Source organism: Vicugna pacos, chromosome 19 (genome assembly GCF_048564905.1).
Source record: "Vicugna pacos chromosome 19, VicPac4, whole genome shotgun sequence".
NCBI lineage: Eukaryota > Metazoa > Chordata > Mammalia > Artiodactyla > Camelidae > Vicugna > Vicugna pacos.
The window spans coordinates 25,361,264-25,374,044 of NC_133005.1; the positions used below are offsets into that span (position 1 = coordinate 25,361,264).

At 44.3% G+C, this 12,781-nt stretch overlaps 1 protein-coding gene across 7 annotated transcripts in view; it reads left to right on the forward strand.

Moving 5' to 3' along the window:
* The first annotated feature begins 408 nt into the window (after nt 1–408).
* The window catches only part of RALY (RALY heterogeneous nuclear ribonucleoprotein), a 77,962-nt gene continuing 65,589 nt past the window's right edge, over nt 409–12,781 (forward strand). For 2 of the 7 annotated variants that reach the window (XM_006202636.4, XM_006202637.4), the window contains exon 1: nt 648–901. The gene's annotated coding sequence lies outside the window, so the exon portion shown is untranslated. Of the gene's footprint in view, nt 435–646; nt 939–12,781 lie in introns of those variants that run through there. The other 5 variants (XM_031687912.2, XM_072944089.1, XM_031687914.2 and 2 more) reach the window with 5 other exon arrangements.

The following is a 12,781-nucleotide window of genomic DNA, read 5'->3' on the forward strand; positions in this document are numbered from 1 at the left end:
TCCCGCTACAGTCTTTCCACCCTTCTAGACTTCTCTTCAGCCCCGCCTCCAGTACCTTCTCCCCAGCCGCCCCGCCAAGGGCCCCTCCTTCCCCAGCCTCGCCTGAGCCTTCCTCCACCCTTGACTCCTCCTCTGGGCAGGCTGCCGTTTAGCCCCGCCCACAACCCCTCCTTTCAAGCACCTCCCTGTTTCCTGGCTCTGCGAGGCCTCCACTGTCTTCCATACGCATCTTGCGCGCCTCTCCGGCACCGTCAACCTCTCAGCCCCGCCCCGCCTTCAGCTCGGCGCTGGTGTAAGCGAGTCTCTTTTCCCGCCCTAGCCCCGCCTCCCCAGACTCCCACTTCAGTCCCTCCTTCCTGTCAGGCCCCGCCCCGGCCCCTCCTTCTTCGTCTCCCCGCCGAAGCTCTGGAGCTTTCCAAACCTAGGCTGAAGAGGTGGGGAGAGCTCGTGCGCCTGGGGAGCTGGCTGTGTCAGGGCGGGATTGTGACTCCTCGCGCTAGTGTCGCCGTGTCCTTCTCTGGATACCTAGGCGGGGGCAGGGGGTGTCCAGGACTAGGGCCAGAGCGGCGGGCGGGGCCTAGGTGAGGGAAGCCGCTCCGGGCGCCCCCAGCCCCCTGACCCAGTGGTGCCGGCCAAGGGAAGGACTCGCGGCTGCGGGGCTCGCGCTGCTGTCAGTGCGGCTGGGCGCGCGAGCGGCGCGGGCGCAGGGCGGTCTGATCTGAGAGAAGCTGAGGGGGCGGTGGCGGCGGTGGGGACAACCGCGCGTGTGCTCAGCTCCTCACGCCGCGGCCAGGGCCGCCTTCTTCCTCCGTCCCTCCCTCTCTCCCTCCCTTCCGCCCCCGTGTGCAGCGGCACCGCCTCCTTCCGCGCCGCGCGGCTTCCTCCAGACCTCTCAGCGCGGGTGAGTGGGGGCCGCGGGCGTCTCCTTAAAGGTGCGGGTGGGTATTTCTTGTTCCTTTTTGATCTCCCACCTCTCGGTGCGGGCCGCTGCCTATTTTTAGAAACTCTTCTTTCGGCCATTCTGGGAGTCCCGGGAGCCCGAGTAACTCCCGGCCCCCTCCCCCCGCACCTCCCTCCCCTTGGGTCCCGCCGCCCTGGGTCGCCGCCCTGGCCCGCCCGCGCCCGCTCCTGGACGCCCCCGGCGTTCCCTGCCCGCTTCCTCCCCGCGGGCCGAGCCTGGCCAGGAGTTGGCGGGGTGGGCCCCGCGCCCGCTCGGAAGTTGGGAGTCTTTTGTGCTCGCGCCCCGCCCCGCCCGGCGAAGGGAGGAGGAGGGAGCGGAGGCCGCGCTGGAGAGGCCTCGGGCGGGCCCGGCCCGGGCTCTGCCCTCGGCCGCGGGCTTCTTCCGGCTCTTCTTCTCGTGCTGGGGCTGCGGGCTCCCGGAGGCGCGCAAAACTGGTCGCGCTTCGCTCCTCGCGGGGCTGAGCGCCTCCCTGGCCCCCACTTCTCCCCGTCCTGGGCTCGATGCACACCTTGGGCTTAGAGAGGAACAACAGCAGGCCCTGGAGCTGAGTCTGTGTTCCGCACTTCACGCAGCCTCTTTGGCTGCGGAGCCTCAGTTTGCCTCTCAGTGAAAAGGGAGAAAGAAAGTCGCCTCGAAGGGTGTTTGGATTCAGGGAGGGAATATGTGAGAGAAGTATTTATTACCAACAGGTAACGTTTAATGGACTTGACTCAGGAACTTCGTAAGTCTTATTTAATGCTTACGACGGCCTCTGGGGTTATCCCCGTTTACAAAAGCAGAAATTAAGGGGCAGAGAGGTTAAATAATGTGCTCCAAATCACAATAGCCTTAGAAGGGTAAAGCCGTGGTGTTAGTACCTGTTACTTATTTCTTAGTGTGAGCCTGTGCAGAAGGGATTTTTGACTTAACCTTCGGTTACACCATTAGTTAAGAGGTGTAACTCCGTTCTCCCTGACCCTTGGGCCAGTGTCCACTGTGGTTGAAGTCCCATTCTGGATCTATGGGAGGGAAAGGAAGTTACTATGAATTTCTTGCTAATATTGCCAGTTAGAAGTTGTTGGGTGCAGAGACTCCAGATCTCAAACACAACTGAAGTTACCTGGGGGTTTGATTCAAGGAAGGCGTTAAGTCCTTAAGGACAATAAGGTCCGTTTTTTATATTTGTGGTATGTACCTCCCCAAACGTTGCTTGTTCTCTGTGGTGTTTATAAATCCTGACTCGGGGAAGGGGAGCAGAAAGTGGCTCAAATGAACTGCTTCTGCTCGCTGTGCCTTCAAATAGGGATTTATTTCCTCTATTTTCACATAAGGCCCAAAGGGGTAAAAGTGAACTAAAATTAACTTTGGCAAGTGTTCTGATTTTCCAACGTCTAAAGATCAGGCAGGGGAGTTCCTAGGCCAGGTCTTGAGGAGTCTCCTGAGGTTTGCATTGGTTCTTTGGAGTCTGAAGATTCTGGACTTAAGCGTTGTATATAGGAGCTGGAAGGGGTCTTAACCTGGTTCAACTTTTTTGCCTGTTCCCTTTCCTGTTAACTGAACCTTGGGAAGTAAGTTGTCTAAATTCACAGACTGCTTTAGTGACAGAATCAGAACTAGAATTCCAGTCTTCTGCCTACCTGTCCAGTAATATTTTTATTTCTACCATACTTTACCACCTTTTGAAAGGGCCACTAAACTATTTATTCAGGCCTTAAGACCAGGAATCCTGAGTAATTTGAAATCACAAGGAAGTTGTTTAGTCCCAGCATTGAAAGGAAGTTTAGCATTAAAAGGAGGCCAGGTTTTGTGCACATGTGTACCAGTTCTCGTAAGTCATCACTTTTATTGTATAGTTACTTTATTTATGGTTTATAGTGCTCTTCTGTAACCATTATCTGATCTCATGTCTCATCCAGTTCTATGAGAGAGTTCGCAGAGTTGGTTTATATCTCCTTTTTACAGTTCTAATTGAGAATTGCGGCATAGCGAGGTTATGGCACTTGCCTTACTTAGATCACCAAATTAACAATTGGTGAGGACAGGACATCTCTCATGGGCAAAGAATTTGATTTGATGTGACATCATGAACTCAGCTACTCGTGGCTCTGAGCCTCAGTTTCCTTACCTGTAAACTCTCACAGGGTTGTGGGGGACTATGAGAAATGGCTGTGAAAGTGCATTGTAGTAGTTGTAGTAGTAGAAATAATAGCTAACATTCATTAAGTACTTTCCATGTACGAGTCACTGGACTAAGGACTTTCTGTGGAGTATCTTATTTGATCCTTAGAGCAACTGTATGAGTTAGGCACTGTTATTATCCCTGTTTTACAGAAGAAGAAACAGAATTAGAGAAGTTAGATGACTTGCTTAGGGTCATGTAATTGATAATTGCAGACAAGAGAAAGCCAGTGTGCTTTTATTTATTCTTTTGTAAAAAATATACATAAGATAAAATCTACCATTTTAACCATTTAAAAATGTATAGTTATGTGGCATTAAGTATATTCACATTGTTGTGCAGCCATCACCACCACCATCCATGTCTAGAAATTTTTCATCTTCCCTAGCTGAAATTCTGTATAAACTCTAACTTCCTATCTACCCCCAACCACCATTCTGTTTTCTGTCTTTATGAATTTGACTACTCTAGGTACCTCATATAAATGGAATCATACAATGTTTGTCCTTTTGTGACTGGCAAAGCTGGCACTCTCAAGTGCCTCATGTAACCCCATGGTGCTCTGTAAATCCAAAATGATTATTAGTCCTCATCTGCAGTATGGTGTGGCATGCAGCTCCAGAGCAAGAACCTAGGCCTGATTGTACCCCTCTGATTAAGCTTCCTCCCCCTCTTTTCCCTGCTCTGTATATTAAAGTTCCTTATCACTGAAGTCTTTTTTGGAGATCTCTGCTAGCTTCTTCTGTATCATCTAAAGAGATCTCCTGCTCTTGAAATAGAACCCAGAGGACTTCCCACCCTCGCTTTGTTTGCATCTTCCTTTCTCACTATCCCAGGTTTGGGCATATGGGGCTGCAGTGATCAGGAATAGCTGTGCTATGACGGCAGCTCGGATCAGAACTACTCAGGATGATTAAATGGATTACCTTTATGAAATGCTCCCTCTCTTTGCCCTCCTCTTTCCAAAAGGCACACAAGAGGGATTAGCTTTGGGTTTCCTAGAGGGTGTTTATGGATCCTTATTGCTTGCAGGTGGTTAAGATGGAATTAAATGCTACATTTATAGTCTTTCAGAATTCCCTTTAGTTTGTCTGTGTCTTTGTGTATTTGGGGGGATGCAGTGGTGGGATATGGTATTTATGTGGTTTTTTTTCTTTACTTTTTTTTTTTTTAAGTGTTTTTTTGGTGGGGGGAAGTCATTAGGTTTATTTATTTATTTATTTAATTTTAGAGGAGGTTCTGGGGATTGAACCCAGGACCTTGTGCTTGCTAAGCACACATTCTACCACTTAAGCTATACCTACTCTCCTGGTATGTATTTATGTTTTTGTAGTTGGAATTTTGTCCTGATGCTGACAGGGGGTTGAGATGGTAGGGTTGCAGAGATGGATAATAGGTCAACAAACACAGATCTGAGCATGTTGCACTTTCCTTAAAAATGTAATGGGCCAAAAACATCATCTACATATTAAAGTCTAAACCCCTGAGTGTGATAATAAGGTCAGAGTGTATTGAATTGTTTATTGGATACAATCCTGTAGTTGAGGGACTTAAAGTCATGAAAACCAGCCAGCCACCTGGCCAACATTTGAATTGGCTACCTGTTGAGATTCTGTTTCACTGGGCACCTCATTATTGGAAAGTTTTCTATTTATGGAACGATTATTAGCATCTGCCTTGCATAATACTAAGCTTGGGAATTTGGGTGTCTTGGCAGGGAAGACAGGCAAGGAAATATTGTTAGAATTGTGACAGGGACAAGCATCTTGAGAGTACAGAGGAATGGTAATTAACCTATCCTTGGAAGGTCAGGGAAGGCTTCCTTGGAGAAAGTGGCTAAGTCTTGACCTCAAGGGAAAGACGTAAACTAGGAAAAGAAGATATTGGGAGAGTTGAGGACAAGACAGGAAAGACTGTTCTAGGCAGGAGGAGTAGCATGTCTAGAGATGGTGGTGGTAATAGGTGAGACTTTTGGCCATTTACTGTATCTACCAGGTGCCATTCTAAGCATTTAACATGTGTTAACTTATTTCTTTACATAACCACCCTGAGAGGTATATACTATTACTATTCTCATTCTGTAGGTGAGAAAACAAATCCAGAGGGGTTAAATAAGTTTCTCAAGATTCCTGGGTAGAGCATAAACATGAGATGGGTGGATGTGCAAGAGATGAGACTGGCAGAGCAGAGGCCAAGTCATAAAAGGGCTTTATTGCCCAGGCTGAAGAGTTTGGACTTCATTTTGGTGAGGGGGCCATGATCCTGCGTGTACTTTAGAAGGATATCTCTAGCTGTTTGGGGAATGGATTGGAGGGCTAGAGCACCATGGACAAAGAGACCAGTTGGAAGGCTTTTGCAGTAGTGCAGGCAAGAGGTGATGGTGTCTCAAATGAATGTTTTTTGTGTGTGTGTGTAGAGAAGAGATGGAATTGAATGATGAGATGCAATCATAGATTGTTGGTGTGGAGGGTAAAGGAGAAATCAAGGCAGACTTCAAGATTTCCACCTCGTGCAGTTGTATAGACAGGGATGCTGTTTATTAAGGTGAGGACACTGGTGGAGGAGCACATAAGAGGTGGGGAGGATTTCTCATGTAGCGTCTGCTTTCACTTACCTTCTTCCAGTTATTGATTGTAGTTCTCCGAGGGGAGTGACTGGGGAGCAGGGGTGAGGGAGAGTACAGCACAGCAAATTTGGTAACTGTCCTTGGCTAAACAGGATGATGTAGACGCTGGTTTTGGAAAGGAGGAAATATTAGCTCTTAGACATCCAGGCCTTGCACAGCCCTGAAGACTGCTTATGTTAAAAAAAAAAAAAAAAGAAAGGAAAGCTTATGTTTTCTCTAGACAACATCCTTTGGCATTGCTCTCTCCATTTATTAGTGTCCCTCTTTAAGTCACCTCTGCTTCCTCTCTGATAGGCATTGGGAAAACAAAGATGAGTCAAATAACTTGAGGAGCTTTCTTTCAAAAGGGCAGCAGAACTCAGTAGCTTAGATACTGTAGTGGAGGGGAGCGAGTGGGCTGAGACAGGTCAGATGAGAGTGGGACAGGATGGGGAGGGACCAGGAGGGATGTTTATTAGAGACTGGGGACCCTGCTCTGTGCTCCAGTCTTTGTCAGGTGGCAAAAGTCCATGCTTATTCAAAGGGCCAGGTTTATTCATTTGAGTAACAATGGGAAATAATGACTGGATGACCCCCAGGGTCCGTTCTAGCAATAACATTTTATGATTCTAGGATGATAATTTAGACAGTGTATCTCATGGAGAGAGATTTTCTTTCTTCCCTTTTCTTCCCTCCCACCCTCTCTCCCTCTCTCCTCCCATTTCTTCCTTAGTTAGGCAATGGTAGGGGTGTAGGGGTGGACATAGGAGGGTTTTCACATGAGTGTCCATAAAAACCTAGTTTTATTCAGTTTTAGCTTTGTATATAAAATGTACAACTGGAGGGGAGAAGGTGGCAAGTAGTAATATTAGCCTGCTGTCCTACAGCTGCCCCCTGGGTACTGAAAGGAAAGTTTGAGACCCATGATGGCATGAAGCTCATGGACTCTCAGGACCAGAGAGAAAGGGCATTGGGATGAATCGGGAGCCTAGTCTTAAGTCTGAGGATCTTTGGTCTGGTCCCTGAGTTGGTGTGGGCTTGACCAAGCCATTTTTCTTCTCTGGCCCTATTTCCTCATAAAATAATCTAGTGGGGCCAAAGGGTGAGGACTGGGGACAGAAAAAGGATTGGAGTTTCCTCTCTAGGGAGGAATAATTGGTGAATAACTAGAGACAGGCATCTGCTCAAGTATTATTGTTAGTTATCTCTTCTGACTGTTTCTACAGGCCTTCCTTTTTCCTTAGAGTTTTAGTGTCTTTCTGTTACTTCATAATGGCCTACATATGAATAAATGTGCTGTACCTCCTGGGAGGAGATGAGGAAGGATGAATCCTAGTCTATATCCCCAAAGAGCCATTTAGACGGTCTGCTGCCCTCTGCTCTTTATGCTGGAGTAGGAGTGGGGAATTTGTGATTGAATACTCAGGTTTTCTGAGGCTCAGACACATGTATATGGAGTGCTCCACTGACTAAAATGCAAATCTGGCCATCTTCCCAACATGCCCAGTGCAGTTCCACTGGGGGAGATAGCTTTCATGGGCTCTTACTGCTTGCCAAACTCATGTTAATTGTAATTACCTAATACTCCCTGGTTGAAGTTTACTGACAAGTCTTCCTGTCTCTAAACAGGGGGGTTGGACTGGATAATCTTGAATCATACTTTGACCTCTTAATGGTCTGAATATCTGATTTTATGGAAGTGGCTTAAGGATTCATCTCTGGAAGGAGGAAGGGCTTTGTTAGAGGATTGAGAGTATCTCACAGGGTTAAATTCTGGATTCACAGATACCTTTCAGTATATAAACAGATGGATATTGCTTTTTAGAGTGGACATATTGCTGAAAAATTGCTTGTGAAATGAATTTATCAAACTGAGTCTACTGAGTTCCATCATAAACTTGGAGCTGTTGTCCCGTGGGGCAAACTTGAAGTCTAAGACTAACAAACTTATCTAAATAGGTGGCAAAGTGTTTAAAATCATAGAATAAAAGGAAAATAAAAACCACTATAAGATTCCCAAGCAGTACTAGGACTGGAAAAACACTAGACCAAAAATTTGCATTTCCTCAGAGCTTTAGCTTTATGAGGTAGACAACTCGGCTGAAGTTACCTGACCCTTGAAATGCCATCTCTAGAGCCTGAGTAGTTCTGTTTGTCAAGATAAGAATCATTGCTTTATTCCAAGTAAGTATTCTTATTTAGAAGGCCAGATTTAGAAGCTTAATGTTATTGGCCAGGTTTTCTTCATTCTAGAGGTATTTACTTGGTATTTAGCGGTCTCCTGTTTTATTAAGGATTTCACTAAGCCTAGTTACAGGTGATGTTTGCATGGTATCTGTTGATCTGTTTGTTTAGCTTCCTTTAATTCTTTTTGTTACGGAAAGCAAGCTCAGCAGTAGATTTAAAAGAATCATTTCCAAAACTCATTATTTCTCTATGTCTGGGTTTCCTTTCTGGAAGGTATGATCATGCTACACTGAGAAGTCAAATGTTGCTCCCTGCTTACACAGACCATTTTAAGGCTTTGGGACTTTGTTCTTCCATATGGCTGTAAGCTGGCACTGAGGAATGGTGCTTCCAATATAATAATATTGCTATGTTTGAATCAGTTGAACACAAGAATAAGTTTTCTTCATACCTTAAAGACTCACCCTGAAATGCTTTTTCACACAGATTAAATTAACTCTTACTAAAATTGGGATCTTAGGTAGAGTTACCCTGCTAAATAGTTTACCTAGCTGCTGTAGCAAGATTGTGCTTGGAAGTCCAATGGCCTTCCATCCCTAAGTTCAACCATTTGTTCCAGGAATTTGGAGTACCTGCTATGTGTACTCCCTAAGGAGAACATAAAAACCAAACAACACGTGATTCCTGCCTTCAAATCACATTCAGTCTTGAGAGAGACAGGGAGAAGTACAACAGGTCCTAGCTTGTTCTTACCTCTTGCTACCCTGGCCTAGATATTTGGGTTAAGGGTTCTGACTGGAAATAGCAGAACTGATGGGTGTATCACTAGGCAGGGAGACCTATTTGAATATCTGACTTCCAGTGTTTCAGTTTATTTTCAGCCTTCCCTCCCTCTCTTCCTTTCTTCTGCCTGTTGTCCAAGGTTTTATCCTCTATTGCTGAGGTGTCTGACACCCAGTGTGTAAAGTCAAGAACCTTCAGGTAGGGGACAACATTGTCCTTTAGGTTTGGGTGTTCATACATCTGCCTAGCGCTTTCCCTGTTCTCCTCACATTAGTTCTCTGGCTGGGTTCTAGAAAGATTTGACACTGTGTAGCTTCTTATTTAGGAATGAAGAAAATTAAGTTTCATATTGAATTATTTTAAGTTTTATTATACTCAGTTTTGAAATAAAATAGCTCTCCATTTTGCTCACAAGTAGAATTATTTGAGGTGTGGTTTCTGGCTCTTAATCAATTTGTGACTTATTAACTGTGACGGAACTATGGTTCGTTGTTACTGTCTCTGCCAGTCTTCTTTGACCACTTCAGCATGGAGCCCTAGGAAATGAGGGAACATTGACTCTACCCTGTCTTGAAGGGCTCTTCTTTTTCTCTTGTCCCTACCCTCAAAAAATAAATGTTACTTGGAATGCTATGTTGTCTTCATGATTTCTTCCAACAATTTAGCCTTGTCTATGAGGTCTCAAAAGAAGAGGAAATATGCCTGTGTTTGTCCTCAGAGGTTGGGGAGAATATCGAAATCAGTCAGCTAAACTGTATGGACCCCACTAAGTGTCTTCCTTGGTGCTGTGAGGGATGTAAATGTGTAAAGCATACTCTTGCCTTCAGGAATCCTATGGTCTCTTAGAAGAGAGAAGGTAATCATGAAGATACAGCTAATAATAAGGCAGTTTTGGTGTAGAGAGTTTGGTTCGGAAGACTAAGGTCCTACTCTTGTTCCTTGGAACTAATTTGGCCAGGTAAACTGGAGTAAGTCATTTTCCCTCTCTGAACCTCCATTTTCTCATCTTTGAAATGGGATTAATATCCTATATCTTGCTTTCCTCACAGTGTTACTGTGAGGAGCAAGTTAGATAATGTTACTAAAAATGCATTATGAAACCAGATGATGCAATTTATATGTGAAGAATCCTTGAGTCATTTGTCAGAGGTAATAGGTAAATAGAGTTTTCCATAGAAGGGGAGATGTTGTTGGGCTAGAGTGATCAAGAAGAGTGATCTGGACCAGGCTTGGGATTGGGAGAAAGAATGACGGAAGCATTTAGACAGGCTATGATGGAGCAAAGGACTGTAGGCAAAATTGTTAAGGGGAAAGAGTGAGTGAATGTTCTCCCACCACATACTCAAGTCATAGGGTTCAGCTTTAGTAGTTATTGACAGTTTTCAGAGGCATATCAGATCACACTCTCATCAACTGTGAATGAAAGAATTCCTGTTGCTCCACGTCCTTGGCAACACTTAGCATTGTCTGTCTTTTTCATTTTATGTCATTCTGGTCAGTGTGTAATTGCAGATATTAATTTTAAGAACCACGATAAAAACTCTCAGGTAGCAGTACCATAAAGGGGTAGAGTGATTGGGAAGTTCAAAGAAGGGAGAGATTACTTCATGAGGGTGTGGTGTCCAAGGGTCATTTAGGGAGGAGTGAGCATTTGAGCTGGGCCTTGTAGGATAAGGATAGTCACCATGTATTATGCAGGACCATCCCAATTCTAATATCCTGTCTGGTTGTGATTATAAATTATGAAGCACCAATATTTCTGTGGCTGGACCAAATCTCCCAGACTTCCCAGAAGCAGCACCCAGGTATCTTAGTTGTTGTGCTGCTCTCCCCTCCCCCTTTGCTTCCAGAAAGTATGGTCACAGGAGATATAGGCTCCAGAGATGGGGAAAGGACATACTGTGCAACTGGAACAACTTGAGCAGAAACACAGATAGGTGACTATATCAAGTGGCATTGTATTCCTGCTAATGAGCAGAGTGGGGAGGGCATGTCCCATACTTTGTGGGTGGGTGGTGCCTTCTCATAGCCTCCTGGAGCAGGTGGCAAATACTGTTCCCAAGCCAATTTGTATTTAAATTGGATAGGATAGGAATGGCCTCTTTGCCTATGAATTACATTATTTTAGGGAAGAAATTAATCCAGCAAACAGTCATACTTGAAGTGTGTCAAAAGAGAGTTTGTCTTCTCTTAAAATGGAGGGGGAGGAAGGGGAATGCCAAGACCTAAAGAGTTTGGTGTCTGAGTGCTCATCTATTACTTGTATATTTGCTTAGGGAAAAATTGCCATTTCTTTGTCAGCTTTTATCCTGCCGGGTCGACCCTAGCTGGATGTTTATTTTCTGTAGTTTTACCGAATCACTTTGAAGGCTGGCATGAACATTGATCATATCTTAGAGCCTTTTTCCTTTGTTCTATAAGCAAATATTAGAAAATGTACCTTAAATTACCTGGTTTGGGGAAATAAGGTGGCCCTGCCTGCTCTCTGAGAGGCATATTAAGCATTAGTCAGTTCCTGATCCTATGTCAGGTCCTCGGGTATTTGTCAGGAGATACGGGGTGCATTAGAGCTGTCAGTGGGACATTGACAGGAGGGTTTCTAGGCCTTCTGTTGAGGGGACTTGTCAAGTACTTGATTAAAAGTCCGACCTGGATTCTAGACCTGACACTGCCGCTTATATTAACAATAGCTTCCATAAATTGGGTGACCACTGTGTTGAGATACCATACTTGGTAACTTGTATTCATACTAATAGAGCTGATATTTACTGAAAGTTACTGTGTGCTAAGCCCTTGTGTGTGTGTGTGTGTGTGTGTGTGTGTATGTATGTATGTATAATCTATTTAAGTTTATATATAATCTTAGATAAGGCATATATTTATATAAAATTTATATGTATGACATATTTACATATAAATTTTTTTACATATTGCATATAAATTTTAAATATAATACATAAATGTGTCTTAAAAATCATTTATTTTCACCTCAACCCTAAGAAGTAGGTTCTGTTGCTCCTTATCATACAGAGAGACACCTGTAGGTTAAGAAATATACCCATAGTCAACTGCTAGTAAACGGAGTTGCCAGTATTTAAACCTAACCAATTTGGTTTTATTTTTAATAAGGAAAATTTCAAACATACACAAAGTAGACAGAATAGGTTAATGAAGCATGATGTACCCATCACTCAGCTTCAGTAGTTATCTATTCATAGTCAGTCTTCATTTGTACCCCTACCTACTTCTCCTCATCCTGTGCTTTGAAGAAAGCTTAGCTGTCATATTTTGTCCTTAAGTATTTCATAGTGTATTTCTAAGATGATTTTTAAAAACACAGTCACAATGCCATTATCAGACCTTATAAAATTTAACAGTTCCTTACTACCGTTAAAATCCAGATTGTGTTCAAATTTCCAATTTTCTTGTAAATGTCACAATCTTATTTTTACAGTTTGTTGAGTTAGGATTCATATAAGGTCCACATGTTCTAGTTGTTTGTTACGTCTGTCTGCCCCTCCCCGCCCCCAGCTTCACGGAGGCATTGGGGATTGAACCTAGGACCTCATGCATGCCAGGCACACACTCTACCACTGAGCTATATACCCCTTACCCCTGGTTGTTACGTCTTTTAAGTCTTTTTTTAAATTTGTAAGTTCACTTTTTTTCCCCTCCCTTTTTTGTTGAAGGAGCTGGATTGTTTTTTCCTGTAGAAATTTTGCTCATTGTGTCTTTGTGGTGTGTTTAATATGTTCCTCTGTCTTCTGTATTTCCTGTAAATTTGTGGTTTTATCTAGTGGGCAATATCTCTTAATCCTAGTGGCAGCCCTACAAAAATAGATAGTACTCTTATTTTGCAGATGAGAAAACAGACTGAGAAAGGTTGGGTGACTTGCCCAAGACCTTACAGCAGCCTTGGATTTGAAGCGACCTTCTTGCCTTCAAAGCCTGTACCCTTTCCTTTTCACTATTTCCCCATTCTGTGAGTTTGAGCAAATCACTTTCAGTTCTCTGGGCCTTAGGTTCTTTGATGTGTGCACTGAGAGCTCTTACAGGAGTAGTATTCTGTGTGCCTATGACCATTTGA